Source organism: Bufo bufo, chromosome 5, assembly GCF_905171765.1.
Source record: "Bufo bufo chromosome 5, aBufBuf1.1, whole genome shotgun sequence".
NCBI classification, from domain to species: domain Eukaryota; kingdom Metazoa; phylum Chordata; class Amphibia; order Anura; family Bufonidae; genus Bufo; species Bufo bufo.
In genome coordinates, this window is record NC_053393.1 from 413,071,695 (window position 1) to 413,097,381 (window position 25,687).

Sequence of the window (25,687 nt, forward strand, 5' to 3'; positions counted from 1 at the left end):
CTGTGTGAGCGTACATTTATCTGCCAGGAGCACATCTTTTCTTTTGTTACAATCATTTGACAAGACAATATGACATGGCACATTGGATCTTTCAATCAAACCTCTAGCCCAAAAAGCATCAAAAGTGACTGAAAGTGCATTTTGCTCGTCATTAGCTTCCTGGCATCTGACATTAATAGTCGAGGAATCAGAACCTTCATCTTGCACAGTGTCAAAATGGGCCATAAGCTCCGATCCCAAATGGGAATAATATGTTGATGAATTCTCTCTCTCATCAGCTGCCAATCGCTTTCATTTTCGTTGACATTTGTTACTTCCCCATATCTTATTTGCCTCATTAAGGACCATATGTCAGCCACTTCTCGAGTTCCTCATAGCAAACAACATTCCCCTGTACAATTGCATTACTTCTGCAACAATTAAACGGTGCCATTTGTGCAAGGTATTGGCTGAATGAAGCTTACCAGGTTTCTGTGCTGCACAAAGACAGACGCAAGAAGGTAGCGTTGTAATACAATGAGAGGTGTTATCATCGGTGGAGTACGCTTTCCAAGATGACAGCAGTGATGTTGGCAAGCATTCGGTTGCCGTAATTAACATGTGGAGATGACAGATCCATTTGCATTAAGCATGGCTGACTTTTCAAAGCTTTGAAAAATTGATTGCAGCTTTACTACAAAAATATGAGAAGAAGCGTAGGAAAGTAGTATCCGATATAAGTATATCAGCCCATTTAATAACCTTCTTGGGAAAGAATATTTCTGTGTTTAGAAATAATAGGAAAGATATTGTCAGGCTGGAGCACCGCAGCTGACAAGACTAGGAAAGATAGCCGAGTTAATAAGGAAAATGATAATAGAACAATTAATGAAATGGTAGACCAACTCCTATTTATCAAAGTCATCCCCTCATTAGACACCTGAAGATATGGCACGTCAACGCTTGCTTCATAAATGTGTTAATGAGCCAGTGAAAGCACGCAATGAAAAGCAAGATAAAACATTAAACACATGAAAGAGTTGGTGATAATGGATGACGAGTTCTTCATTTCTGCAGCATTATAAAATATGGATCCATTAGGAACTGTGTGCTAAACTATCAAGACGCCTTCCTTTTATTTTTATTCAGGTTTTTAGGCTTCGGAAGGTAAAGCTTTGCTTAAAAAATTTAGATAAACTTGCGAAATGAAAACTGTGATGCTTTAATTTGTGTATTTGAGGCCACAATATTGGGAAGAAATATATCAGTCTGGATTTATGCTGATATTTGCTTGTTTTTTTTCAGCCGATAACCATACTGTTTTTATTTTTTACTTCTTTACAATGAAAGTCAATGATAACAGAATGCAGCTGTAAAGGTATATCCTAACTGTATGATAAAAACTGTCATGATCATTTTTCCTCTTTTACATTGCCTTACTACATTACACAGAATTTTAGTTTTTGTATAAGTCAATTACAAATGTGTTATATATTGAGTTAAAGGGGTTTCAATATGGATGGCTTATACTCAGGATAGCTCCTCAATATTTGGTCGGTGGGGGTTCTGACTCCTGGCACCCCCCGGCAATCAGCTGTTTAAAGAGGCCATTGAGCGTCGGTGAGCGTCATGGCCTCTTCCTAGGCCATTGATGTCATGTTCATTGGTCACGTTGCCTATTTGAAGTGCAGTCCCATTTAAGTTAATAGGCCTGGGCTGCCGTATGAGCACAGCTACTATACAATGTAAAGCATTGTGCTTGGTATGCTATGAGGGAGCTTCAGTGCTCACCAGAGCACTGCAGCCTCTTCAAAAAACTGATCAGTGGCGTGCCAGGAGTTGGACCCCCACCGATTTAGATATTGGTGACCTCTCCTAACTATAGGCCATCAGTATTGAACTCCTGGAAAATGCTTTCAACCTCCTCTTACATCTCTGTGACTCGTGACTATGAGTTCACTGTATTCTGTCTTAGTGACTGTTAACTAAAAGACACAATCATTTTTTGTTGTTTGGTATACTAGCCAAATGGATCTGCCATTTTAATATGCTGCCCCTAAATAGGACAGGACAGCATGTTTTGATGACAGATCCACTTTAAATCCCATATATATATATGTGTATATATATATATATATATATATATATATAATTTTTTTTTTCCTATTAATACACCCCCCCAAAAAAAGTTTAACAATTTAAAATCAACGCAGAACAGCTATTAAGGACGTACGTATCTATCATCTATCCTATTAATACATCCACTAAATGGCTCTAGTACAATGTAACTTTACTGCTGAATGGCAATTATGACATATATTTTTCCCTTTTTTTCCCATATTAATACACCCCCCAAAAAAAATTAAACAATGCCAAATCAAAGCAGAATGGCTAATGGGACGTAAGTATCTTTCCTATTAATAAAACCCGTAAATGGCTGTAGTACAATGTAAATTCACAGATGAACGGCACTTATGACATTTTTTTTTCTCTTTTTTTCCACTAAAAAAAAGTTAAACAATGTAAAATTAACGCAGAAAGGCTAATAGGACGTACGTATCTTTCCTAATAATACACCCCGTTAATGGCTGTATCACAGAACTTGCACCCCAATCACAAGCAATGTTTGCTGGAGTTAGTGATGTATCATATAGTGCAAACAACCTTAAAGCAATTTGGATCCCCAATAAGTGCAGCTAAGTGTAATAGAATCGCTCCTATTGCTCCCTGTTCTCCTTTTATAGTGTAGATAATGCCTCCCTATGCTTTCTTTACACCTTGAATAATCTTTCCCTGAACTTCTAAATCGATTTTTTTAGCGCAATAAGGTCTTTCCTAGCACTGTCCCTAGCGCCTTCTGACGTCTCTCCCTGCACTAAGTACACTGGAAAATGGCAGAATCCAAAATGGCTGAGGCTATTTATAGGGCTGTGACATCACAGGGGCTGGCTGCTGATTGGCTGCATGCATGGCATTGTGGGTGATCCCTCGTTCCCTGAGTTCTTTGTTCCATGTCCTAACACGTGCAGCAGCCATTTTAGGAAAAAATGCGAAGCGTTACTGTGACGGACCGTTTGGAACCCCGTCTTGAGTGCCTCTGCCAATCGATGCTTCCTAGTGCTCACTGAGTACTTCCAAGCTTTCCACCAGACACCATCAGCAGTGTAGTCCCCACTTCCAGCGGTACAGCTTGGCTAGAGTCTCGCTGTCCTCCACCCACCCTGGGCCCAAGACCAGGATCCAGATTCCAGTGGGCAGAACCATGTTGTAATCCCAGGGGAGTATAATACCGATAGCAATCCCCAGAGTAAATATAGCTGTTCCCCCCCCCCCCCCCCCACACATGAAACGAGGCTCTATGTTGAGGGTAATACAGGAACTGATTTATTGAAGACCAACTCAGTATATACAGTACAGACCAAAAGTTTGGACACACCTTCTCATTCAAAGAGTTTTCTTTATTTTCATGACTATGAAAATTGTAGATTCACACTGAAGGCATCAAAACTATGAATTAACACATGTGGAATTATATACATAACAAACAAGTGTGAAACAACTGAAAATATGTCATATTCTAGGTTCTTCAAAGTAGCCACCTTTTGCTTTGATTACTGCTTTGCACACTCTTGGCATTCTCTTGATGAGCTTCAAGAGGTAGTCCCCTGAAATGGTTTTCACTTCACAGGTGTGCCCTGTCAGGTTTAATAAGTGGGATTTCTTGCCTTATAAATGGGGTTGGGACCATCAGTTGCGTTGAGGAGAAGTCAGGTGGATACACAGCTGATAGTCCTACTGAATAGACTGTTAGAATTTGTATTATGGCAAGAAAAATGCAGCTAAGTAAAGAAAAACGAGTGGCCATCATTACTTTAAGAAATGAAGGTCACTCAGTCAGCCGTAAAATTGGGAAAACTTTGAAAGTAAGGGCTATTTGACCATGAAGGAGAGTGATGGGGTGCTGTGCCAGATGACCTGGCCTCACAGTCACCGGACCTGAACCCAATCAAGATGGTTTGGGGTGAGCTGGACCGCAGAGTGAAGGCAAAAGGGCCAACAAGTGCTAAGCATCTCTGGGAACTCCTTCAAGACTGTTGGAAGACCATTTCAGGTGACTAGCTCTTGAAGCTCATCAAGAGAATGCCAAGAGTGTACAAAGCAGTAATCAAAGCAAAAGGTGGCTACTTTGAAGAACCTATAATATGACATATTTTCAGTTGTTTCACACTTGTTTGTTATGTATATAATTCCACATGTGTTAATTCATAGTTTTGATGCCTTCATAGTCATGAAAATAAAGAAAACTCTTTGAATGAGAAGGTGTGTCCAAACTTTTGGTCTGTACTGTATACAGTTCAAGAAGTCTAACAACATAAATCAATCAAACAAACATGAACAGAATGCAAACAGACATCCCCTCCCCAGTGTCTTAATGAAAGAATAGGGAGAGAGAAGACGCATGTGATGGGATTATCTCCTGATTGTATCATAGGGTGATCTACTCCTCTACACCGGAGTCGGGTACTTCTAGAGTCAGCTATCTTAATCACATCACTAACACAATAGAACAAAGGGACAAATAAACTAATACATTCATTGGGAGTCTCAGTACAGAGTTAACCCTTTTTGTGTTGCGGGATTCACACCTTGCACTTTTAATGAGCAATAGGAAAGATGGGGCCTATAACTCCACACATAAATCAGTGTTAATAATGCCTTGTAACCCCAAGAGGTCTGAGGGGGTCTCCATAGTTCTGGGTCCATAATCCGTATGAAGGAGGCTAGCCCTCAGGCTTCTCCAGCAGCCCCAGTGACGGTTCAGTCCGTCACAGTTACCACAAAGCTTGAGGGAATTCGGATTCAGTGCGAATCAGATTTTTCCTGAAATTCAGATCGAATTCCACTTCGTCAACTTCGATTCGCTCATCTCTAAGTATAATAAATCATGCATGGGAAATTAATGCTGTGGCAGTGGTTCACTATTTGTGCTTGCTCCATTTTCTTCTAAGCATCTTCAGGAGAGCAGGGCACTGAACACTGAAGTAATCCACAGCAGCCAAGTGTGGAAACGAATGATATAAAGAAGTAGAGAAAATTATGATGGACCAGTTTTCAGTAGCAAAGTGAGATTTACCATTTGCTTGTGCTATTACTGTGAAAAGAGTTGCCCAAATCTACCTTGATTCTGGAGAAGAGTCATGATAACCATGCCCAAATCCCACTGAATCTGCTTTGATTGATGTCCCTGAGGACACGGCATGCCATCTCAAGCCAAAATCCAGCACGTCAGCTCTTCTGACAGGCTATCAGGTTCCAGTGCATGCACAGTGCACCAATAAGGCCAGGTAAGTGCATCTACTGTAGCTTCCTTGCGTATGCCTGAGAGCCAGAAGACAAGGCACATACATGATATTTAAAAAGACTGGCTTGCGCTGATATTATATCCTGTCCTCTGGGATGTCACTCACGCCAGGTTGGGTGGATTTTGGTCTTGGCCAAATGCCTCTTCTAAACAGCTCCACCTCGTTGACTCCTGAATGGTAATTTACATTGCATTCAGGTATTAAAGTGAGTTTTTAATTCTGCTCTCACTATGACATAGAAAGACAACTTTAGAATGCAAAATAGGTAAAGTAATTGGTAGTGGTGGAGGATTGGCGATGTAAAACTAGCTCACAGGTTCCCTTTAAAGTAAATTGTTAAAAGCAACATATTCTGTTCATCCAATTCTGAGTAAGTGTTAGTGCAGGGTAAGCATATGGTGTAACATACTTGTCTTCTAATTAGGATCATCAAATGTGTCCCTGTTTTTATTAGGAAGTTTAGTTTAATATTGCCTCAAGCATTCTAATTACTTACTCATTTTTTTGTGAAGGAATCTATTTAATGTTTTTCTTTCATGTCCTTTACTGCTTCCAGCACACGTGGCCACGCAATTAATTACTCTGTACTAAATTGTGCAAACACCAATTGTGCAGGTCCTATCTACCCACAAAATATGTGACTGTTCTGTATAAGTATTCCACTGTTGTATGTCAGGATCTCATGCAAAGACACACTTGAAATATGGTAAAAATATTACTAAAATATATTACAATATAAAGGCATTCAATAAATTAGCAACTGATTAGCTTTTTGCCTGGTCACTGGCATTAAGAATAGCCAAGCACAGGTCAAGTATTTTAAAATAAAATGTATTAAGAGGTGTCGCATTTCTCTGCTTTAGGCCTCATGCACACGACCTTTTTCTGTGATTTTCTGCGGACCCATTGACTTTCAATGGGTCCGTTGAAAACTCGGAAAATGCACCGTTGTTCATCCGCGTCCGTGATCCGTGTTTCCTGTCCGTCAAAAAAAAATATGACCTTTCCTATTTTTTTGACGGACAACGGTTCACGGACCCATTCAAGTCAACGGGTGCGTGAAAAAACACGGAGGCACACAAGATTGGCATCCGCGTCCGTGATCCGTGGCCGTAGGCTACTTTCACACAGACGGATCGCATGGTGATGGGGACGCTTCAAGTTAGAATATACTAAGAACTTTGTACATGACTGCCCCCTGCTGCCTGGCAGCACCCGATCTCTTACAGGGGGCTGTGATCCGCACAATTAACCCCTCAGATGCCGCACCTGAGAGGTTAATTGTGCATATCATAGCCCCCTGTAAGAGATCAGGTGCTGCCAGGCAGGAGGGCGCAGACCCCCCTCCTCTGTATTTAACTCATTGGTGGCCAGTGCGGCCCCCCTCCCTCCCCAGTATTATATTCAATGGTGGCCAGTGCGGCCTACCCTCCCCCCACCTAATTAAAATCACCTTCCCCCATTATTGGTGGCCAGTGCGGCCTCCCCTCTTTCCCCCCAATTAAAATCACCCCCCCCCCATCATTGGTGGCCAGTGCGGCCTCCCCTCTCCCCCCCTCCCTAATTAAAATCACCACCCCATCATTGGTGGTCAGTGCGGCCTCCCCTCTCCCCCCCTAATTAAAATCACCTTCCCCCATCATTGGTGGCAGCGGAGAGTTCCGATCGGAGTCCCAGTTTAATCGCTGGTGCTCCGATCGGTAACCATGGCAACCAGGACTCTACTGCAGTCCTGGTTGCCATGGTTACTTAGCAATTTTTAGAAGCATTATACTTACCTGCGATGTCTGTGATGTCTATAGGCAATGCACCGCACAGACCTTTCACTTACCAGTAGGAGGAGCGCCCGGCCGGTCACAGACAGCGAAGGTAAGTATAATGCTTCTAAAATTGCTAAGTAACCATGGCAACCAGGACTGCAGTAGCGTCCTGGTTGCTATGGTTACCGATCGGAGCCCCAGCGATTAAACCGGGACTCCGATCGGAACTCTCCGCTGGCCACCAATGATGGGGGGGTGATTTTAATTAGGGAGGGGGGGGAGGGGAGCCCGCACTGGCCATCAATGATGGGGGAAGGTGATTTTAATTAGGTGGGGGGGGGGGGGAGAGGGTAGGCCGCACTGGCCACCAATGAATATAATACTGGGGAGGGAGGGAGGGGGGCCGCACTGGCCACCAATGAGTTAAATACAGGGGAGGGGGGTCTGCCCCCTCCTGCCTGGCAGCACCTGATCTCTTACAGGGGGCTATGATACGCACAATTAACCCCTCAGGTGCGACAGTATATTCTAACTTGAAGCGTCCCCATCACTATGGGAACGCCTCTGTGTTAGAATATACTGTCGGATCTGAGTTTTGACGATCTAACTCAAATCCGATGGTATATTCTAACATAGAGGCGTTCCCATGGTGATGGGGACGCTTCAAGTTAAAATATACCATCGGATTGGAGAAAACTCCGATCCTATGGTATATTAACTCCTGACTTTACATTGAAAGTCAATGGGGGACGGATCCGTTTGCAATGCACCATATTGTGTCAACGTCAAACGGATCCGTCCCCATTGACTTGCATTGTAAGTCAGGACGGATCCGTTTGGCTCCGCACGGCCAGGCGGACACCAAAACGACTTTTTCTTCATGTCCGTGGATCCTCCAAAAATCAAGGAAGACCCACGGAAGAAAAAACGGACACGGACCTACGGACCCCGTTTTTGCGGACCTTAAAAAGAAAACTGTTGTGTGCATGAGGCCTTAGACTCATCTATTTTTTATATTATTAAGTATTGGCTTCTGTGATATGTTATTAACAAATGCAAATTGATTGTTTCTTTTTTGCCCAGGAGAGAGCACTTTACAATACTTTTGCTGTTGATTTCATTGATTGGCCCAGTTGGATTGTAAAATTAAAGGGAATGTGTCATCAGAAAAATTACCTATTGTTTAAATCACATTTTTATGTTTAACGTATTTTTTAAGAATTTTTGGTGATGTTACTTTTAATTTTTTATTTAAATATCTATATTTAAACAAAAAATATAAATTCCTGCAGTTTTTTCACTGGCTGCTAAAACTAATAGCAGCACGCTGTGGATTTTGTCCAGCCGCCTCTCGGCATGTTTGCCATGCTGCACCCGCATCTCCCGCCCATCCCCATTATAGTGAATGGGGCCGGGTCAGACTTCCGGTAGCACACGTGTGCAAACGTTAGTACGGATACGGCAGGCTGTTCCCATGTGAAAGAATCCTTAACCTCTTCACGACCGCAATCTGTATACTGTATATACGTGATAGCTGCACATGCCCCGTGCAGCTATCACGTGTATAGACGTCAAGCCAGCTCTTTAATCCAAGCGCTGCAAAGCGCTTGGATTAAAGCTTCTGCCCCTGCCCTGGTGCTGTCACGGACAGCATACAGTCTAGTAATGCCAGCAAGGGGCCAATCACAGTGGCCCCTTGCTGGCAATCGATCCGATTGGTTAGTCTGTGCAGACTAACCAATCGGATCGAGGCAGTGTTAAAATGCCGGTTTCAGGCTCTGATCTGCGCTCTGCAGATCACAGCCTGAAATCGGTAATGTGTCCTGAAGCCCCCGATCTGTGCCCCCTTCTTGTTCTTGTCCTTCTTACCCTGCCCCCGATGCGGTCCGCCCCCTCCTGCCCCGATCTGTGCCCCCTTTTTGTCCTTATTCTTATCCTGCCCCCGATGCGGTCCGCCCCCTTCTGCCCCGATCTGTGCCCCCTTCTTGTCCTTCTTCTTCTGATCCTGCCCCCGATGCGGTCTGCCCCCTCCTGCCCCGATGTGTTATAAGTGAAATGCTGCCCCCTGCCCCCGATGCGGTCCCCCTTCTGTGTGTGATGGCGGCGGCTCCATTCCTGAGCCGCCGCCATCAGCAGCGAGTTTCAGCTCTATGCTGACACTGCTGTAACCGCATAGATGCCGCAGTAGCGGCATCCATAGGGTTAATAGAGGGAGGGTCTCCCTCTCTCAACCATCAGGGCTGCTGCGATCGCAGCGCCCGATTGTTGCCATGGCAACCGGACGCTTTGCAAAGGCGTCTGGTTGCCATGGCATAGGCGTCCGGTGCTGCCACCTACAGGCATCTGGTTGTATTATACTTTGCAATGCTAAAGCATTGCAAAGTATAGTACAACCATCAGCCCCACTGGATCTTCAAGATCCAAGAGGGAACTGATAAAAAAAAAAATTTGAAAATAATAAAAGTAAAAATAAATAAATAAAAATGTAAAAAAGAAATTTCCTTTTCCTATAAAAAAAACAAAAAAACTAACAAAAACCACACATATTAGGTGTCACCGCGTCCGTAGCGACCATCTCTATAAATATATCACATCATCAACCCCGTCCAATAAACACCATAAAAAATAATAATTTTATGGTCTTGGGATAACCCCTTTAAAGGTCAAAACTTACTGCTAATCTGATACCAAATATAGAAATGTTCCCCTCAGTTTATCACCTACTAAAATAAATTGGTGCAAAAATAACGTTTGAAAAAACCATTCATAACTAGTCCTAGTCAAGCTTGAACAGGAAGGGGGCTTGCTGAAACATTTATCAAAAATGTAGAAGTATTCTTGCAAAGTAAACTAACTTTTGCAAAGCTGGATTCACCTGCTTCTCTTGACATGGTCTTATATAGGCTTTCAGTTTATTTCTATGCCCTTTAACTCTTACAGCCGCCGGATTGTGCATGTACTCAGCCTAATATGGTCTTTGGGACTCTATCTTTCATTTTATTTACATTTATTTGTCCCATATGAAACCAACTTAGATTTATACTATGTTTATGTACTCAGCTCTCTCCTGCGTTTGACCTTATGATATATCCCTGATCGGGACATGTATGTGATTACAGGCATGGAATAGGTTTGCTGGGTCTTTACAAGTTACAGCTGGGACTATTAATCTTGGAACTTTCCTATACCATCCTGTGCGAATAGTGGGTTTGGTGTTGGAAACTTCTTCAGCATTTTCCATTGCTTTGTTACCAATATATGTTCCTTTCTTTTTATTTTATTTTTTGGGGGGGGGGGGGGGCCTCCAGGGTTAGAGTGCACTCTTAAGCCACCTCAAAATGCCCCCTAAAAGTATCGTAAATCCGGAGGGGTGCCCTCGCCGAAAGGTGGCGTAGGGGGTAGCCCCCAGGCCCGATTAGACAGATTTCTGAAATCACCGCCACCCAAAACTAAGGGGGGGTGGGGGGGTGCAGAGAACAGTTCCACGGGTTGAGCTGGGAGATGACAATATGCCTCTGATAGAACAGGACATCCAAAGAGTGAAGGTCTGGATATCATTAACCAAAAACTCTCAGATATACTGGGAGTAGTAAATTCCACCAATGCCTCAGTTGCAGAGCTGGCCTCTTCCCTTTCAGTAGTACAAGGAGATGTTACGATAATCAATGACGAAATGACAAAACTTAGATTGAAGGTGAAGGAATTGGAATCAGCAGTTACCTCTGTTACCTCAGAGAACAACTTATTAAAAAAGCGATTAGAAAAGGTAGATCAAGATCGTATTTGGCTTAGAAGGAAGGTGATAGATCTTGAGGATAGGTCCCGTAGATACAACCTGAGACTGGTGGGGTTTCCAGAGGAGGTAGAACAGGATAATGCTGCAAATTTTATTCAAAAATGGCTGGTTGAAAATTTAGGCCCAGATCATGATGCATCCACTTTTTGTGTGGAAAAGGCCCACAGAGTCCCCTTTAAAATGCCTCCTCCAGGGGCCCCCCCTAGGGCAATCCTGGCGAAATTGGTCTGTTCGAAGGACCGGGATTGGGTACTCAGGCGTAAAAGAGAAGTACTGGATATTCACTTCAACAGGAATTTAATATCTATATATCCAGATTTCTCACGAGATACCCAAATTAAAAGAAGATCTTTTCTTGAAGTTAAAAAAAGATTGGCCGCTGCTAACATTAAGTACTCAATGTTATTTCCGGCCAAACTGAGGGTGGTGCATAATAAGTCTGTTCGTTTTTTTTCTGCATATGCGGATGCTGTTCAATGGCTGGATTCGATGGGTCTATAATTTACTATATGATTATGGGGAGGAGGGAGGTTTAGGGGGAAGTGGGCGGAGGGGGGGGTTGGAGGTTTGAAAGAGGTTGATGGGTAATGTTTTTTCACCTTATTAACCATGTAGAGGGGATAATGGGGGTGGGTATAAGGGAGGGATTGGCTGTCGTCACGGTCCTTGTGTGTCCACGTGTTTTCTTTCCGAGATTGGAGAGTGGGACCATTCACTAAAAATAACTTATGGTACGCAATATTCTGTTCTGGAATGTGAGAGGGTTGGGAGACAGAGTTAAGAGGACAATGGTTTTTGATTGTGTAGCCCGTCATTTGCCGGCAATTGTGGTATTATTAGAAACCCATGCATCAGTAGATAGGCTGTATATATTGAAAAGAAAATGGGCTGCCCTAGAATATCATGCTTACTTCTCCTCCTACGCAAGAGGGGTCAGCGTATATATTCATCGTGGTATGGAGTTTCAACCTGTTGATAATGTGATCGATAAAGAAGGGAGATATGTATTCCTGCATGGCTTTTGGAACGGGCAGGAGATTATATTTGCTTTTATTTATATTCCACCACCGTATAAGTCAGCCGTCTTTTCGCATTTATCTAAATATATTGCTTCAAAAAACCAATGCTCATTATTAGTAGCCGTAGATTTCAACTCTGTTCCTGATCCTGAGTTGGATCGTTTCTCCACCTCCACTGAACGAGGTCGGACTGTTTTCCCTTTGAGCATCATTTGCCAGGAGTTGGCGCTGGTGGATGTCTGGCGCCACCTCTATGGCAATAAAATAATTTTTTCTTGTTTTAGCCAGTCCTACAGCTCAATGTCCCGTATTGACTTGGCATTTGCAAATCGAGAATTGAGTCGCCAAATTGTAAAAAATGAAGTATGAATCTCATGGAATATCAGATCACTCTCCAGTCCTGCTTTCGTTCAGGGAGGTGGACCCTCCAGGACCAGGCAGAGTTTTTAAACTGAACTCACACTGGCTTGACGTAATAGCGGAGCAGCATATAATTGATCTTGATATACAGGAATTCTGGCAATTAAATATAGGATCTACTCATATACATTACGTATGGGATGCAATAAAGGCTCATATAAGGGGCCTGTATTTTACAAAAATTAATAGATAAAGATCTGAACTTCGCCAACAGGAGCAACAGTTGATGGGGACAATTAGGAACCTGCAAGGCGCATTAGCTGTTCACTATAATGAACATCATATAACTCAGTTAAAGGAGGATAACTCACAGTTTAAGTTACTTTTGTACAGTAAAGCACAACAAAACGGGTAAGTTTTTGGCACGACTAGTTGCCAATCAGAGAGATGCTACCAGTATAAGGGAGATTCAGAATTTAAAGGGTAACAGGGTGAGGTCTCCAGAGTTGATTAGGGAGGAGTTTGTGAAATACTATTCTTGCCTTTATCAGTCTGACCTTACCTCCAGGGTGGACGATATAAACCAATATCTACAGGGTGGGCCATTTATATGGATACACCTTAATAAAATGGGAATGGTTGGTGATATTAACTTCCTGTTTGTGGCACATTAGTATTTGTGAGGGGGGAAACTTTTCAAGATGGGTGGTGACCATGGCGGCCATTTTGAAGTCGGCCATTTTGAATCCAACTTTTGTTTTTTCAATAGGAAGAGGGTCATGTGACACATCAAACTTATTGGGAATTTCACACGAAAAACAATGGTGTGCTTGGTTTTAACGTAACTTTATTCTTTCATGAGTTATTTACAAGTTTCTCTTTGTTTCCTGCCATTGACATGTCGCCGAGGTTAACACGTGAGGAGCGGATAGAAATTGTGTTGATGTCTGGTGAACGCAGTAACTGGGTCATTGCAGCAGATTTCAATGCAAGACACCCTACGAGACCACCCATCTCCCATGCTACAGTTAGCAAACTGCTTGCTAAGTTTCGTGAAACTGGTTTAGTGTTGGATTTGCCAAAATGTGGACGCATGAAATCTGTCTCTAATGAAGAAACATCAGTGGCTGTCCTAGCTTCATTCAGCAAGAGCCCACAGCGTAGCACTCGCCGCATGTCACTGGAGAGTGGCATTAGTCGAACATCCCTTCGGCGGATATTAGCTACTCACAAATGGCACCCTTACAAACTCCAGCTACTGCAGTATCTCAACGAGGATGACCCAGATCGGCGCACTAAATTTGCAGAATGGGCAAAACAAAAATTGGAACAGGACCCTCAGTTTACACAGAAGATTTTGTTCAGTGATGAGGCAAACTTTTATGTGAATGGTGAAGTTAACAAACAAAACCACCGCTATTGGTCTGACACTCACCCACATTGGATAGATCCCTCCAAGACTGTTGGAACAAAAAAATTGATGGTATGGTGTGGTATATGGGGTACAAAGATAGTGGGGCCATTCTTCATCAATGGGAACCTCAAGGCCACTGGATATGCGAAATTGCTACATGATGATGTGTTTTGCTCTTTATGCACTGAAGCTGGCACGTTCCCTGAGTTTTTCCAGCAAGATGGTGCACCACCACATTATGGGTGTCAGGTCCGAGCATTCCTAGATGAACAGTTTCCTGGAAAGTGGATTGGTCATCGTGGGCCAGTTGAATGGCCCCCAAGGTCTCCCGATCTGACCCCCTTAGACTTTTATCTTTGGGGTCATCTGAAGGCAATTGTCTATGCTGTGAAGGTACGAGATGTGCAGCACCTGAAACTACGGATACTTGAAGCCTGTACTAGAATTTCTCCTGCAGTGTTGCTATCAGTGTGTGAAGAGTGGGAGAAGAGGGTTGCATTGACAATCCAACACAATGGGCAGCACATTGAACACATTTTATAAGTGGTCAGAAACTTGTAAATAACTCATGAAAGAATAAAGTTACGTTAAAACCAAGCACACCATTGTTTTTCTTGAGAAATTCCCAATAGGTTTGATGTGTCACATGACCCTCTTCCTTCTGAAAAAACAAAAGTTGGCTTCAAAATGGCCAACTTCAAAATGGCCGCCATGGTCACCACCCATCTTGAAAAGTTTCCCCCCCTCACATATACTAATGTGCCACAAACAGGAAGTTAATATCACCAACCATTCCCATTTTATTAAGGTGTATCTATATAAATGGCCCATCCTGTACAACAATTGGGGCTTCCCCAGTTGGCTTTACAGGACAGGGAAATGCTGGACAGCGCTATTCGATTGGATGAGCTGCGTTCAATACTTCCAATGCTGAAATATAATTCGTCCACAGGCCCGGACGGTTTACCGTTCGAACTGTATAGGTACCATGTTGAATGAGTTCTGTCTATCTGGTTCTTTGCCTCCATCATTTAGAGAGGCAGTGATCATCTTGGTGTTGAAGAAAAATAAAGTGGTAAGCGATATGGGGGCATACAGACCCATATCGCTTCTAAATACAAAATTTTCACAAAAATGATTGCCAATCGCCTCAAGATGGTCATTGCCTCTCTGGTCCACCCTAACCAGACGGGATTCATCCCAGGGAGGCAAATACAGATGAGCCTTAACAGGGTTTACTTGAATCTCTTGGTTGGAGGAGGTGTAGACCGATCCATCCTGTCTTTAGATGCCGCAAAGGCGTTTGACAGGATGGAGTGGTCTTTTCTGTAGTCCACCATGTCTCACTTTGGGTTGGGGAAGGTATTTATAGAAATTACCCAAATGCTCTATGAGTAGCCCACTGCTCGTATAAATATTAATGGTATTAACTCAACCCCGGTCATGATGCGGCGAGGGATGAGACAGGGGTGTCCCCTGTCTCCCCTCCTCTTTGCCCTATATATTGAACCGCTAGCCTCCAAGATCCGATTAGACTATCGCATAGACGACTTTGGGGTTGCAGGAGCGAGCGATAAAATAAGCCTCTATGCTGATGTCATTTTGTTTTTGGATCAGGGATGGAAAATCCTCCCTTACGTGATGGAAGCTATAGAGGAATTCGGCAAGTTATCAGGTTACCTGATTAACTGGGCTAAGTCATTGCTCCTACCGCTGAACCGCAAGGCCGTAGATGAGGGTAGTGGTGTCCGGGTTCTTGCCCCTAATGAAACACTGGACTATTTGGGGGTTAAGATTGGTGTCCCTATAAATAGGTTTTATGACCTTAATTTGGCCCCGGTCTTGGACAAAGTTAAATCCAAAATATGCGCTTGGCAGAAGCTGACATTAGCACAGACTGATCGAATAGCACTGGTCAAAATGATTATCTTGCCTATTGTGATGTGTGCTTCCCCTATCTGGATCGATTATATCTTCCTCCATAGACTGGAGACTCTCATCAACGATCTAATATGGGGAAGGAAGAGGGTTAGTATAAAATAAAGATATCTATGGCTGTCGGAATCGGAGGGTGGATTATCACTCCCTTTTCTTCAAGGATACTTTTTATGTGCACAAATTCAACGATGTTGTCATTTTAAAGAGAGTCCACTTGCACAATATTTGTCACATGTTATGGATAAACCAATAGATAATATTTTCACTTGTTTGGAATTTGGCTATTTGGGTTTGAGGAAGTCCCTATTGATACCTTGGACCCTACAGAGGGTTTGGAATAAGCTCAAGATAATACTTAAAGTTTCCCATACTTTTGCCTTTACCCCTCTGTGGGAGAATAGGAATCTGGTGGAATTCTTTAAAATCACAAATTTCACTTACTGGCTCCGTAAAGGAGTTGTTAATGTGTGTCACCTCTTTTCTTTGGGACACTTCAAGTTATTTCCGGAATATAATTTCACTGATAGTTCACCATTAGATTTGTTTATGTATTTAAGTTTAAAACACGCATATGAGGCCACTAGTAACAAAACTCATATTTTGCCACGGGAGAACCTATTTTTTGATTATTGTTTTGCTCAGTTAGAAGAGAGGGTTAAGATAGCCAGATTGTATTCTAAACTTCGAACGACATTGGCAACTGTAACCGTATTTAAGAGCCCGGGCAAATGGGAGCAGGAGTTGCACTGCACACCACTGCACTGGGCTAGTATCTATAGAAATGTTAGGAAGGCCACAATATCTAACGCCCATAGATTAATTCAATTTAAGATCTTACATCGATTGTACTATACCCCTAGTCCACATATTGTTTAATGCTTTTTTTGTTTCAAAACATCTTATCTAGCCAACAACACCTACCTTTCCCACAAATATCATAGTTTGCGTCTTAATTTTTCAAGTGTAACTACTGGAAAACCCACAATGCACAGAAGTGCCAACCACACGATGTGATTGAGAACAGTTCTACCATACTCAAACCTGGCTTAAAGGGAACCTGTCACCAGTTTTATGGTGTCCTAACTAAGGGCAACATAAATAAGTGACTGATTCTCTTAGCAAAATACTGGGTCACTTTCTTTAACCACCTCCGGACCGCCTAACGCAGGATCGCGTTCCGGAGGTGGCAGCGCTGCGCACAGTCACGCATATACGCGTCATCTCGCGATGGCCGAGATTTCCTGTGAACGCGCGCACACAGGCGCGCGCGCTCACAGGAACGGAAGGTAAGAGAGTTGATCTCCAGCCTGCCAGCGGCGATCGTTCGCTGGCAGGCTGGAGATGTGTTTTTTTTAACCCCTAACAGGTATATTAGACGCTGTTTTGATAACAGCGTCTAATATACCTGCTACCTGGTCCTCTGGTGGTCCCCTTTGTTTGGATCGACCACCAGAGGACACAGGTAGCTCAGTAAAGTAGCACCAAGCACCACTACACTACACTACACCCCCCCCCCCCGTCACTTATTAACCCCTTATTAGCCCCTGATCACCCCTGATCACCCCATATAGACTCCCTGATCACCCCCCTGTCATTGATTACCCCCCTGTCATTGATCACCCCCCTGTAAAGCTCCATTCAGATGTCCGCATGATTTTTACGGATCCACTGATAGATGGATCGGATCCGCAAAACGCATCCGGACGTCTGAATGAAGCCTTACAGGGGCATGATCAATGGCTGTGGTGATCACCCCATATAGACTCCCTGATCACCCCCCTGTCATTGATTACCCCCCTGTCATTGATTACCCCCCTGTAAAGCTCCATTCAGACGTCCGCATGATTTTTACGGATCCACTGATAGATGGATCGGATCCGCAAAACGCATCCGGACGTCTGAATGAAGCCTTACAGGGGCATGATCAATGACTGTGGTGATCACCCCATATAGACTCCCTGATCACCCCCCTGTAAAGCTCCATTCAGATGTCCGCATGATTTTTACGGATACACTGATAGATGGATCCGATCCGCAAAACGCATCCGGACGTCTGAATGAAGCCTTACAGGGGCATGATCAATGACTGTGGTGATCACCCCATATAGACTCCCTGATCACCCCCCTGTAAAGCTCCATTCAGATGTCCGCATGATTTTTACGGATGCACTGATAGATGGATCCGATCCGCAAAACGCATCCGGACGTCTGAATGAAGCCTTACAGGGGCATGATCAATGACTGTGGTGATCACCCCCTGTCATTGATTACCCCCCTGTAAAGCTCCATTCAGATGTCCGCATGATTTTTACGGATGCACTGATAGATGGATCGGATCCGCAAAACGCATCCGGACGTCTGAATGAAGCCTTACAGGGGCATGATCAATGACTGTGGTGATCACCCCATATAGACTCCCTGATCACCCCCCTGTAAAGCGCCATTCAGATGTCCGCATGATTTTTACGGATGCACTGATAGATGGATCCGATCCGCAAAACGCATCCGGACGTCTGAATGAAGCCTTACAGGGGCATGATCAATGACTGTGGTGATCACCCCCCTGTCATTGATCAACCCCCTGTAAAGCTCCATTCAGATGTCCGCATGATTTTTACGGATGCACTGATAGATGGATCGGATCCGCAAAACGCATCCGGACGTCTGAATGAAGCCTTACAGGGGCGTGATCAATGACTGTGGTGATCACCCCATATAGACTCCCTGATCACCCCCCTGTCATTGATTACCCCCCTGTCATTGATTACCCCCCTGTAAAGCTCCATTCAGACGTCCGATTGATTTTTACGGATCCACTGATAGATGGATCGGATCCGCAAAACGCATCCGGACGTCTGAATGAAGCCTTACAGGGGCATGATCAATGACTGTGGTGATCACCCCATATAGACTCCCTGATCACCCCCCTGTCATTGATTACCCCCCTGTAAAGCTCCATTCAGATGTCCGCATGATTTTTACGGATGCACTGATAGATGGATCGGATCCGCAAAACGCATACGGACGTCTGAATGAAGCCTTACAGGGGCGTGATCAATGACTGTGGTGATCACCCCATATAGACTCCCTGATCACCCCCCTGTCATTGATTACCCCCCTGTAAAGCTCCATTCAGATGTCCGCATGATTTTTACGGATGCACTGATAGATGGATCGGATCCGCAAAACGCATACGGACGTCTGAATGAAGCCTTACAGGGGCGTGATCAATGACTGTGGTGATCACCCCATATAGACTCCCTGATCACCCCCCTGTCATTGATTACCCCCCTGTCATTGATTACCCCCCTGTAAAGCTCCATTCAGACGTCCGCATGATTTTTACGGATCCACTGATAGATGGATCGGATCCGCAAAACGCATACGGACGTCTGAATGAAGCCTTACACGGGCGTGATCAATGACTGTGGTTATCACCCCATATAGACTCCCTGATCACCCCCCTGTCATTGATCACCCCCCTGTCATTGATCACCCCCCTGTCATTGATCACCCCCCTGTCATTGATCACCCCCCTGTCATTGATCACCCCCCCCTGTCATTGATCACCCTCTGTAAGGCTCCATTCAGACATTTTTTTGGCCCAAGTTAGCAGAATTTTTTTATTTTTTTTCTTACAAAGTCTCATATTCCACTAACTTGTGTCAAAAAATAAAATCTCACATGAACTCACCATACCCCTCACGGAAACCAAATGCGTAAAATTTTTTAGACATTTATATTCCAGACTTCTTCTCACGCTTTAGGGCCCCTAGAATGCCAGGGCAGTATAAATACCCCACATGTGACCCCATTTCGGAAAGAAGACACCCCCAGGTATTCCGTGAGGGGCATATTGAGTCCATGAAAGATTGAAATTTTTGTCCCAAGTTAGCGGAACGGGAGACTTTGTGAGAAAAAAATTAAAAATATCAATTTCCGCTAACTTGTGCCAAAAAAAAAAAATTTCTATGAACTCGCCATGCCCCTCATTGAATACCTTGGGGTGTCTTCTTTCCAAAATGGGGTCACATGTGGGGTATTTATACTGCCCTGGCATTCTAGGGGCCCCAAAGCGTGAGAAGAAGTCTGGTATCCAAATGTCTAAAAATGCCCTCCTAAAAGGAATTTGGGCCCCTTTGCGCATCTAGGCTGCAAAAAAGTGTCACACATCTGGTATCGCCGTACTCAGGAGAAGGTGGGGAATGTGTTTTGGGGTGTCATTTTACATATACCCATGCTGGGTGAGAGAAATATCTTGGTCAAATGCCAACTTTGTATAAAAAAATGGGAAAAGTTGTCTTTTGCCAAGATATTTCTCTCACCCAGCAAGGGTATATGTAAAATGACACCCCAAAACACATTCCCCAACTTCTCCTGAATACGGCGATACCACATGTGTGACACTTTTTTGCAGCCTAGGTGGGCAAAGGGGCCCACATTCCAAAGAGCACCTTTAGGATTTCACAGGTCATTTACCTACTTACCACACATTAGGGCCCCTGGAAAATGCCAGGGCAGTATAACTACCCCACAAGTGACCCCATTTTGGAAAGAAGACACCCCAAGGTGATCCGTGAGGGGCATGGCGAGTTCCTAGAATTTTTTATTTTTTGTCACAAGTTAGTGGAAAATGCTGATTTTTTTTATTTATTTTTTTTCATACAAAGTCTCATATTCCACTAACTTGTGACAAAAAATAAAAACTTCCATGAACTCACTATGCCCATCAGCGAATACCTTGGGGTGTCTTCTTTCCAAAATGGGGTCACTTGTGGGGTAGTTATACTGCCCTGGCATTCTAGGGGCCCAAATGTGTGGTAAGGAGTTTGAAATCAAATTCTGTAAAAAATGACCTGTGAAATCCGAAAGGTGCTCTTTGGAATATGGGCCCCTTTGCCCACCTAGGCTGCGAAAAAGTGTCACACATCTGGTATTGCCGTACTCAGGAGAAGGTGGGGAATGTGTTTTGGGGTGTCATTTTACATATACCCATGCTGGGTGAGAGAAATATCTTGGCAAAAGACAACTTTTCCCATTTTTTTTATACAAAGTTGGCATTTGACCAAGATATTTATCTCACCCAGCATGGGTATATGTAAAAAGACACCCCAAAACACATTCCCCACCTTCTCCTGAGTACGGAGATACCAGATGTGTGACACTTTTTTGCAGCCTAGGTGGGCAAAGGGGCCCATATTCCAAAGAGCACCTTTTGGATTTCACAGGTCATTTTTTACAGAATTTGATTTCAAACTCCTTACCACACATTTGGGCCCCTAGAATGCCAGGGCAGTATAACTACCCCGCAAGTGACCCCATTTTGGAAAGAAGAGACCCCAAGGAATTTCGTGATGGGCATAGTGAGTTCATAGAAGTTTTTATTTTTTGTCACAAGTTAGTGGAATATGAGACTTTGTAAGAAAAAAAAAAAAAAATCATCATTTTCCGCTAACTTGTGACAAAAAATAAAAAGTTCTATGAACTCACTATGCCCATCAGCGAATACCTTAGGGTGTGTACTTTCCGAAATGGGGTCATTTGTGGGGTGTTTGTACTGTCTGGCCATTGTAGAACCTCAGGAAACATGACAGGTGCTCAGAAAGTCAGAGCTGCTTCAAAAAGCGGAAATTCACATTTTTGTACCATAGTTTGTAAACGCTATAGCTTTTACCCAAACCATTTTTTTTTTACCCAAACATTTTTTTTTTATCAAAGACATGTAGAACTATAAATTTAGAGCAAAATTTCTTTATGGATCTCGTTTTTTTTGCAAAATTTTACAACTGAAAGTGAAAAATGTCATTTTTTTGCAAAAAAATCGTTAAATTTCGATTAATAACAAAAAAAGTAAAAATGTCAGCAGCAATGAAATACCACCAAATGAAAGCTCTATTAGTGAGAAGAAAAGGAGGTAAAATTCATTTGGGTGGTAAGTTGCATGACCGAGCAATAAACCGTGAAAATAGTGTAGGTCAGAAGTGTAAAAAGTGGCCTGGTCTTTCAGGGTGTTTAAGCACTGGGGGCTGAGGTGGTTAATTGACCCAGTCAATCTGCCAACATCTTGTATTGAAAAGCTGCAGCTGATAATGATGAGTCCTGAATATTCATGAGCTCCTGACTCTTCCCGCCTACCTGCTGCTGATTGACAGTTTTTTTCTATATGAATCAGCAGCAGGTGGGCAGGGCAGTGGCTATAGCTCTGAATTAAATATACACTGGACTCAATGACATCACGCTGGACTCAAATCAGCTCATTAGCATGCGGCATCTTTGTGTGTATATTATGAGGTAACAATCTGTCACACCAGTAAGTGAATACATCTAAGGTACTTTTTAGTAGTTAATGATTGTATATAATTAGTTAGATTATAATCAAATATCCACATGACAGGTTCCCTTTAAAGAGGGTCCAGCTTTGTGCACTTTCTTAAATTTTAAGCCTAGCATGTTGAACCTGTTGAAAACATCAGATTCACATGCTCCCAGCCACTCAGTTCTCGAACCCTGACTCTCAGCCAATGTGCGCCACTGCAGCCAATGACTGGCTTTAACAATGACTTGACCACAAGCGGCACGTGTTTCCAAGCATGAACAGAGATTACTGACTGCAAAGGTACTGCACAAATCTGCACCGTGCATAATCATATTTAAGTTTACAGACATTGCAACTTGGTAAAAACGTAAACAGCAAATTATGCTGCATAGTAGAGTACTAGTAGGTTTGGCCATGAGCAACATTTATCACATATCCAGAGGATTGCTCATAAATGTATGATCACTTGAGGTCTTACAGCTGGAACTCAAAATGATCATGAGAACGGGGTCCTTGGGTCTCTTGTGTGGAGTGGCAGTGCACTTGCGTGCCACTGCTTCATACACAGGGAACTCGGGGACCCCTGTTCTTGTGTAGATGGAAGTCCCTGCGGTCAGATCCCCAGTGGTCATACATTTTATCAGCTATCCTGTGAATAAAGGACCTGTCACCTCTCCTGATAACTACTTTCATTCCTCATATAATAACAGTTTGGGGGGGGTCTATGATTGAATTGCCAGTAATCTGCAGTAAAGCTCCACCTGGGTGTTACCAGTTGAGAGTGTGTCCCTCCACAATCTCACACTATGGGGAAGATTTATCATCTCATTTGTGCCAGAAAAGTGGCGTTAAAAAGTCATATCTGCGACTTTTAAAAAAATTGACGCATTTGCCACTTTTTGTCGCCCTCACCACTTTTTTGAAAGGGGTCGTGGCAAGGGTGGGGACAGGGGCGTGGCGAGCTGGCCCGACAAATGTATCTTCATTTATACCAGTTTTCTGGCGCAAATGAAGCCAAAAATCTATGGCAGCTCTGAGCTGTCGTAGATTTCTGGTTAGGCGCATGGATTGCAGTGCCTCATCATAAATTAGGTGCATCCTCCAGCAGCACAGGGGATATCAAGAAAGGCACTGAAAGCACCAGTATTGATAAATCTTCCCAAATTTATTCAGTCCTACCAATGTCAACCTATGCAAATACACACTCTGGTACCACTCGGTGATTAGCTATTACTGCAGAAGCAGCAGTTTTTGGGCGCACATTTACCCTATGATGAGAGGCTCTCCATGTAATGCAAGGATGTGATAGTACCACCAGAGCAGAAGTCATTCTTCCATTGTGACTCTCCGTTCTAGCTCATTCAAGGGGATCACAAATAAGGAAACTACCTTCCAAACAGCCATATGCCCTAATAGCACAAACCCTATAATGCAGATATCTACTGTTTATAGTGGGATTAATAGAGTAGAAGGCCAAGCTGTAACAGTGGGTTGGCGGTTGCTGTTGCAGTAATCAGAATAGTACGTTGTATATAACTAATGCTTGGATTTATGCAAGGTTTGTGTAGTAAATAAACAGGGATAGACTAGAACTCATTTATGGTATGTAGGTTGAGCCATGTTCGCATGTATTTAATGTGCTTCTCATGTTCATCGTTTGCAGGCAGCCTCGCCATCCAGCTGCTCCTCATACAATCTGTCTAATTTAAATAGTGAAGGAGATACCAGTAATTGTACTCTGTGAACGCAGTTTGCTGTCTTTCAATGTGAGGCAATGCGTATTAATCTCCCTCTGGCCACAGCTTTATGTGCTCTCCATAAATGCTGAGAGAGACATCTTGAGAGAGATTAATATCAAAAGCAAATCCTGCCCTTCCTTCCCAGAGATTTAACTGCTTGTGAAATAGTGGCTAAATAACCATATCCCTTAGGAAGTAAGTCTTGTCAGGAGAACCTGTTGTGTGACATTTTCTTGGAAATGCAATGTAATCAATGCAAAAAAGGTCTCAAGAGTCTTGGGGGGGAAGAGGCATGCACCTAACTAAAAATGGTGGAAGAAGTTCAAGATGTCATATGTGGAGTTTACTACAAGTAAAAGTAGTCCTTCTGTCTCACATAGAGCACATGTATTATCAATATTGCAGTTATTTATTTTTGTCTGGGTCGACAACCAAAAAACAGGGCTTGAGGTTCCTGGTATCTTATACAGAAGGATCAGTGGAGGAGGCTTCTGCTCCAGTCAGTTGTCTTCGAGCCAGACACAGGATTGAGAGGCAGATAATGTCTGGTATCTTTTTAGATTTCTGTGCATGTAATTGCAATAGAAGTCAAAAAATGTTCAAGGTTGTTACAAGACCTACCTAGATATTGGGTTGCCACTGTTGGAGTTGCCACGGATAGAGGGCAGAGCCTGGGCAACGGCTGATGTCAGTAGAACCAATTTGTAACAGCAAAACCAGGAGGTGCAATTCATAGTAAATCTAGCACAAAATCAGGGCCGGCAGAGTTCTTGCAAAAATGATAATCCTAGCAGAAAGTCAATTACAAGCGGAAATCAAAATCAATCCCAGCAATACAGAAACTAACAAATCAACCTCGTTGCTCAGGCAAAGAGCAGAGGGGGAGGGATCCATAAGAAGCCATAGAGTTCAGCAATGCAAGCATTAATGACTGTTTAGTTACTAAACTGGGTGTGGTTAGGTAACATGGTAGAATCATTGAACACAACTAGCAGTACTGCATTTGATGTATGGCATCCTTTCAGTGGTGACAGACATAGCGAGTGAAGAGCATAACAAAGGTTGAGGAATACAAGCAAAAAAATGTTTCTATATTTCTATTTCTATATTTAGTGTTCCTTTTAGGACCCCTATGTGGAGTTTTTAGTGATCTGCCACACTGAGATTCAAGTTCAGCTTGCCATCCTACCATTGTGATTCATTATTATTATTTATTTTTTGCACTTCTCTTACTTTTTGTCATCTTGAAAACTAGAAGTAAGAAGGAATATTTAAGCCAGGGCTCCATTCTGCTAGCGGATACATAGGGTGTTATACACAGGGATAGTTCACTGGTGTGTTAAAGGGGTTATGTCATCAGATATGTCACAATAAAACCATCTCGCCTGAGAAGTGTGCTTGACAGTTGAACATCATGGTCTTGGTCCCATATTCCTAGATGCCTGCATCCTTGAGAAAAATGATGTTTTAGAATATGCAACTGATCCCCTAGGAGTAATGAGGGTGGTGCCGTTGCACTACATTGCTCCCAGAGACTCTGTTCACTGTCCTTCATACCGCGCCCCGACCACTGACTGACAGGGCCAGGCAGTAAAGACGTACTCACACCTGGCCCTGAAGTCTCGCAAGAGCTTGTTCAGTGCAAGCGCTGTACAGGGATTGATTGCTGCCATAGGTCAGTCTACAGTATACTGTAAAGACCACAGGCGGTCAGTCCACGGTCTAGTGTATACACAGGCGGTCAGTCCAGGGTCTACTGTAAATGCTACTGCCAATCAATTTGCGATGTAGCATAAACACTAAGAGGCAGATTAACTAATAGTGTCGTACTTTGCACGGTTAAAGAATGCGAATCAAGTCTTAATATTAAAAAAATGTATTATTCTGGTGCATGGACCTTCATAAATTTAGAGTATCATAAATATTGTGCCAGGATTTACATTAGAATTCTGTCCGTGCACCAAAAATTTGTGCGCCAAACATTGTGTCTGTGCGCCAAAAAA